Genomic DNA, 7,312 nt, shown 5'->3' on the forward strand with positions numbered 1-7,312 from the left:
AGAGAGAGAGAGAATCTCAAGCAAACTCCCCGCAGAGTGCAGGGCTCGATCTCATGGCCCTGAGATCATGACTTGAACTGAAACCAAGAGTGAGATGTTCAACTGACTGAGCTGCCCAACACCCCTACAAAAGTTTATTCTTAAATGTACAACAGGATCTAAGACAACACTTCATTCTAGCTATAGGTGGCAACAGATGCTATGATGGGGAATCCAGATGTTTAAACAGGAATAGAATTAAGGATCACCATGACCTCAGACACAAGGAACAGCTTACTTTTTGCCAGATTTCCTAATCCCACCTATAACCAGGTGGGATTTGCTTTTAGCTCCTCGAGTTTCTTCTGCTTCTCTTTCTGTTTCTGCTTGAATGCCTCATCTTCCTCGTCAGTCTCCTTGGCCTGCTTCATGCCATCTTTGTGGCCGGACATGGCACCAGCTGCCCCTTCCCCAGACCCTCCTCCCCAAACTCTCTTGACTAAAGATCCTTTGGTTAGGAAGAAGAGTCTGTGGAGGGCAAGAAATGGCATGTAGCACCCTGCTCCCTATCCCTCCCCCTCCCCCTTGAGTTCCCTGAATGTGTGCAGAGGAATGTTAGAGGGAACACAATCCACAATCCACAACATTGATTTAGGGAATCGGTAAAGGAGACCTGTGTCTCTCTCCCATTTGTAGCCCTGGGAAGAGGCGCGTTTCAAAGAACTCTCTGAGTACCATCAAGGGGGTGGTAGAGTAGATGGTTGGGTGGGCCATGTGGGAAGAGAGGCCTGAGGTAGCCCAGGGTGGCAGGGAAGAAGAGCAAGATATTTTTCATGCTGCTATGGACTGAATGGTTGTCCAGATTCATATGTGAAATCCTAATCCCCAGTGTGATGGTAGGAGGAGGTAGGGATCTTTGGGAGGTGATTAGGTCATAAGGGTGGAGCACTCATGAGTGAGATTAGTGCCCTTATAAAACGGACCCCAGAGAAATCCCTTGCCCCACCCACCACGTGAGGACACTGCAGGAAGACTGAACCAGGAACCAGGAAGCAGGCTCTCACCAGACACCGAACCTGCTGGTGACTTAATCTGACTTCCCAGCCTCCAGATCTGTGAGAAATGAATTTCTGTTGTTTATAAATTTCTCTGTTATAATAGTGTGAACAGACTAAGACACATACCATCAAGAATGATTTGAAGAGCTAAGAAAGAGGGTCAAGGGATCCAAGGGATCTTGTAAGCAGGAAGGAGAGCACACAGCTGCAAAGGTAGAGTAGAGGGTAGAGCCACGTCCTATCCATGGCCACTTCTCGATAGACTTTAAGATTATCTTCCCCCAGAGCCTGGATACAACCCTGGGAAGAAGTGGGAAACCCCCAAATCAACTGAGAAAATCCTGAATTGACAGGGCAGCCCAAATTAAGTTTTCAGACGAAGACAGAATGAAGGCTTTCGATAGAGATTAAGTCCAATTATAGACATGTTTATGTTTTTGCATACCTGAGTTTGTATCCTGTATAATAAACTGGCTGGCTTTACTTAGTCATACAAGTTGAAATATGTTGTTGAAAAAAACATAAAATTACATCATGAAATTTTCATTACAGAAGAGGTTAAATAGTTCAGATCAGCATCTCTTCACTGGGTCATGCCTGTTTGCATCACACATGGATTTGGTTCAGGGCTGGGTCAGTGGAGATTTCCCTGAAATATCATCAACATTTCTAAACACACATTTTCACCCAGTAACTGATCTCATCTACTGCAACAATCTCTCTTGAACTAGCACTGCATTCATGAAATAAAACAAAAAGTATAAGTCGGAAGTGTAGCGGCTCCTTGGAAGGCAAAATCAAGTATTTGTATGCTAATAAAAATGAATTCTTGGGGTGCTTGGCTGGCTCAGTCAGTGGAGCATGTGATTCTTGATCTCGGGGTTGTGAGTTCAAGCCCCACACTGGGCATAGAGCTTACTTTAAAAAAAATTATTCAGGGGTGCTTTGGTGGCTCAGTTAAGCATCTGCCTTTGGCTCAGCTCAGGTCATGATCCCAGGGTCCTGGGATCCAGCCCCACATCAGGCTCCCTGCTCGGTGGGAGGCCTGCTTCTCACTCTCCCACTCCCCCTGCTTGTGTTCCCTCTCTATGTCAAATAAATTAAAAAAAAAATCTCCAAAAAAATTAATTCTTCAAATTTTACTTAGGACACTGGATATTTCATTGTTATAGTAGCAGAATTATTTTACATACTTGAATCAAGGAAAATTTTTATTTTTGCCTTCACTTTCTACATCCCCTAAGATCTTAAAATACTTAAAGCAGAGGAGCTCTACTGGAGACAGAGTATGTAGATTATTTTTAAGAGGGGGTAATTTGAGAGCTCAAAATAGCTCTTCATTCATCCAATTAACCAACACTGAATGCACCTGCTATGGCTAAGCACTAACCTCCCTGCTGGAGGTCTGGAATGACTAAAACATAGGCACATGAAGAACATTTTGGAGAAAGAAAAATGAGGAAGATTTCCCCTGCAGATAATAAGGCATATGATATAGTTACCATATCAGAATACAAAATATCAGAAAAAATAAGAAATCAAAACAGAAGAGACAGGTAAATGAAAAAGAATAAAGTTTAAGAGGAGCACATGGGTAGCTCAGTTGGTTAAGTGACCAACTCTTGATTTCAGCTCAGGTCATGATCTCAGGGTTGGGAGATTGAGCCCCATGTTGGGCTCCTCGTTGGGTGGAGCCTGCTTAAGATTCTCCCTCTCCCTCTGCCCCTCCCCTCGCTCCCTCTCTAAAAATAAATTTTAAAAGTTTAAGAATGGATTCAAGTAGATATAAGAATTTAAAATATTATGACTTTGTTTTCAATTAGTAAACTGATTTTCAGTTAGAAATGGTTGCTCAACAGGTGCCTCAGTGGCTCAGTCAAGCATCTGCTTTGGGCTCAGGTCATGATCCCGGGGCTCCAGGATCAAGCCCCACATCAGGCTCCCTGCTCAGTGGGGAGCCTGGCTCTCCCTCTCCCTTATGCTCTCTCTCTCTCAAATAAATAAAATCTTAAAAAAAAAAAAAAAAAGAAAGAAAGAAAGAAATGATTGTTCAAGGGGCACCTGGGTGGCTCAGTTGGTTAAGCACCAGACTCTTGATTTCAGCTTGGGTCATGATCTCAGGGTTGTAAGATTGAGCCTTGCATTGGACTTCATGCTCAGTGAGGTGTCTGCTTGAGATTCTCTATCTCTCTGCTGCTCCCCCATCTCAGGCTCTCTCTCTCAAAAAAAATGTTTGATAAATACAGTTGGAGCAACAGTCTAACCTTTTGCAAAAAATTAAATAAAATGGAGATTCTTACCTTATACCTATAGTCAATACAGATTAGGGATTGAGTGTAAGAAGTAAAACCATCAAAAAGCAAGAAAAAAATGTAGGTGAATATTTTTTATATGTCACATGAAAGGCACAGCCTTAAAGATTGTTCAGCTGTAGTAGATAATGCTTGTTTTCCAAAGTGGTGATTATAGTTTACACTTCTATGAGTGGTTTATAGAGTTCCAGTTGCTCCATGTCCTTGCCAACAACCGATATTGTCAGTTTAAATTTTTTTATGCATTTTAGTAGTTATAAGTATCTCACGGTGGTCTCTTTTTTTAAAGAATTATTTATTTTAGGGGAGGAGGGGCAGGGGGAGGGAGAGAGAAAATCCTTAGGCAGACTCTATGCCAAGCACAGAGTCCAATGTGGGGCTCAATCCCATGACTTTGAGATCATGACCTGAACCAAAACAAAGAGTCAGATGCTCAACCAACTGCGCCACCCAGAAGGCCCTCTCACTGTGGTTTTAATTTGCATTTCCCTGATGACTAAACCGTTGGCTACATTTTCTTTACTTATAAATATGCATACATTTTTAATCCAGCAATCTGAATTCTAGGGCTTTATCCTGAAGAAATACACACACATACACACACACACACTTTGAAATTATACAATAATTGTATTCTGATGAAACATTTTTGGTATATTTATACTATAAAATATGGTTATCTAGTGATAAATACTATTAATATCTTGATGGTGGTTTATCTTTGGAGTAGAATGGTGGTTGATTTTTTTAACCTCTAAACAAAACTTTAATACATTTCTAATTGTGTCCTGATAGGAGATTTTTTTAATACGCTCTTAACTTTTAGATATTTTCTGAATTTTTCACAGCATATATTGTTTTTATTTTTGGAAGATACAGCAAAAAGTATTTCTATATTATTTTGTAACAACAGATAGAAATAAAAAATATAATTCCAAATAACCTAACAGAATACCCACAATTCAGTCATGAGCAATGTCATTGGAAGTCGTTTTTCATTTAAAATGCAAAAGATATACCTAGTGCCCAAATCTTTCTAAATATGATATCATCTTTTTTTTTTTCAAGTAAGCTCTATGCCCAACATGGGGCTTGAATTCACAACCTAAGATCAAGAGTTGCATGTTGACTGAGCCAGTCAGGTGCCCCCAGTTTCCTCTTTAAAAAGAATCAGGGCTCCTTGGAGAAATGCCTGAGAACCACAAGATGAGCCAGGAACATGGGAACATTTTGCTATAACAGAAAGTATGGAAATGAAAAACCAACGAAAAAGAGATGGGAACATGTTAAAAGGATATAGAACTAGTTTCAAGGACAGCCCGGTGGCTACATCTGGGACAATTTTTGAGCTAAATAAAGATAAACCAGGACAGTAAAGGATTATAACTCATTGAATAAAATAGGAACCCATCAATTCATGCTGATGATAGACAACCAAATAAATGGGCCTGAACAAGGGAGGGTCCTCCCTTACAGTGAAATATAGATTGGTAAGTGTGGAGGGAGTGGTACTGTTGAAAGATCACCATTTTGCAACCATCATAGTAAAGAATGGTTTGAGCAAGAAATAGCAATGATTGCTATATCTAGGGGGAAATGTTTGATGAGGAAGAGGATATTTACTCAATTCTAAACTGTGTTTCCATAAATTGCTCATTAGTTGCAAGGGAAAAATAGTAACTATACAGTGGAGAAACTGGATGACATCTGGATCCATTGACCAACATTAACCAACAGGCCTCTGAAACCAATAATACATTATATGTTGATTAATTGAATGTAAATTAAAAAATGGAAAAAATTTAAAAAAAATTAACCAACAGGGTGCAGACTGACATGGTGTGCTTCCAGATCTGATACTCAGAGAAGAACAAAACATCACTTTTTTGCCCTTCTGGCAGGGGACCCATGACCTGAATCAAGTCAAGAGGAGACACCAGGCAAGTCCGACTGAAGAACATTCTACAAAACAACTGGCTTATTTAAACACATCAATGTCATGAAAGACACAGAAATACTAAAGAACCTTTCCAGATTAAAGAACATTAAAGAAACATGACAATTTAATGCATATGTGATCTTTGGTTAAAGCTGGTACTAGAGGGGGAAAATGCTATAAAGAATTTATTGGTATAGTTGACAAAATTGGAATATGGATTGCAGAGTAGAAAAAAGTATGTATCCAGGTTAGATTTCTTGATTTGAAACTGTGTTGCGGTTATGTAGGAAAATACACTTGTTCTTAAGAACTATACAATGAAGTATTAAGAGTATAACAAAGTCATGAGCTATATAAACTCAAATGGTTCAGAGCAAATAAATAATTACAGAGGGAGAAAAAGAAAATAAATGTGATGAAATCAGAAACAAATGATTATTCTGGATAAAGACAGAATGGGAATTCTCTGTAATTTTGGCAACTTTTTTTTAAAAAGATTTTGTTTATTTATTTACCAGAGAGAGAGAGAGAGCACAAGCAGGGGAGCAAGGAGCCCAATGCGGGACTTGATCTCAGGACCCTGAGATCATGACCTGAGCGAAGGCAGATGCTTAACTGACTGAGCCACCCAGGCATCCTGCAATTTTTCTTTACATTTGAAATTATTAAAAGAAAGTTTAATAATAATAATAATGCACATAATCGTAGTCATGGGCTTGGTTTTGAATTATTTTATTCTAAACACACACACACACACACACTTAATTGAGATACATGGAAGTTATTTAGCTGGGGTAGGGGAGTAACAAGAGGGCTAATTTGGGAGTGTATGGGCATGTCCCTCCATTCTTGCTTAATGGAAGAAAGGCAAGGGAGTAGACCATGGTAATGGGTCTCAGAAATGGAAGATGGTGGCTGAGGCTGGAGAGCTGAATATTGAGATTCCTGGGAGGTCAGTTTGCTGTCATACATGGCCCATGGACATAGACATGAAGGTGGTCATAGTAAAATGGAACCTCCAGATTATAAACAATGGAAGGTAGAAGGGACACCATTAGAAACTGCCCAGTAGAAGCTAGCTGCATGAGGGCTACGGGTTTCACAGGGCCGCAGTGAGGCTTGGAGGTACATGGGTGGCTTTGCAAACAACATTTCCTTTGTTGGTGCATTATTGAAAGAATTCAGTGGGCAATTTGCTGCATTTGCGGGAGCTGTAGGGGCTGAATGTTACCTGAAAGAAAGATAAGGAGCATCACTGAAGATAATACCTAGAAGTATCTTAGAGGCTTCGTAACTCTCCTAGAAAAATAAGATTTGTTCGCCGTAGAACAATAACAACAAAAACCCAACGAAATGGAAGATGGTGTAACCTTCTTGTTTATAGCACATTACCTTGTTAGTCTCATTTCCCTTCCTTCTGTTGAAACACAAAGCACGGTGGCCAGTCCCCATGCTGGTACTCGGGCTCCTTTGTTTAAGCCACTAAATCTCATCAGCCAAGGCACCAATATCGTCAGTCTCTTTTTTTCTCAATCTTAATTCCAAACCAAATTCCTGTTGGAAGTTTCGAATTTTAGTTCGTATTTCAATAACCTATATAGGCTCATTTTTCTATCGTGAACAAGCTAACAAAACACCTATTTTTTTGAAGCTAGACCATTTGAAAGCTGCCTGTCAATAAACAAGCCAACAGACCACCGTTGAAGAGGAAACTTTCTCCTATGAACAAGGCGGGGATGCCTGTGGTAACAGGAATAGGACTGTCACAGCCCTCAGGAGTTACGGTTACAGATGGGAACGCATTTTAGAATGGTAGGAGATCTTTGTTTTTTTGTTTTGTTTTTCTTTTTGTTTTTTGCTTTTCTCCCCTGCAGAAAGCTTTTTTTTTTTCTTTCAAAGTTTTATTTAAATTCAAGTTAGTTCACATCCCCTGCAGAAAGCTTTATTGCTTCCATTTGGCCCACAGCATGGAGAGAAGCTCCATGGGGGTTAAAAAGCTACCTAGTGGCAGGGCGCCTGGGTGG

General features: G+C 40.0%; 1 pseudogene; it reads left to right on the plus strand.

Moving 5' to 3' along the window:
* The first annotated feature begins 6,258 nt into the window (after nt 1-6,258).
* LOC123853482 (NADH dehydrogenase [ubiquinone] 1 beta subcomplex subunit 3-like) lies at nt 6,259-6,547 on the plus strand (annotated as a pseudogene).
* The last annotated feature ends 765 nt before the right edge of the window (nt 6,548-7,312 follow it).

Source organism: Mirounga angustirostris, unplaced genomic scaffold, assembly GCF_029215605.1.
Source record: "Mirounga angustirostris isolate CCGP_5_RB_7025 unplaced genomic scaffold, mMirAng1.0.hap1 SCAF_7, whole genome shotgun sequence".
Taxonomy (NCBI): Eukaryota; Metazoa; Chordata; class Mammalia; order Carnivora; family Phocidae; genus Mirounga; species Mirounga angustirostris.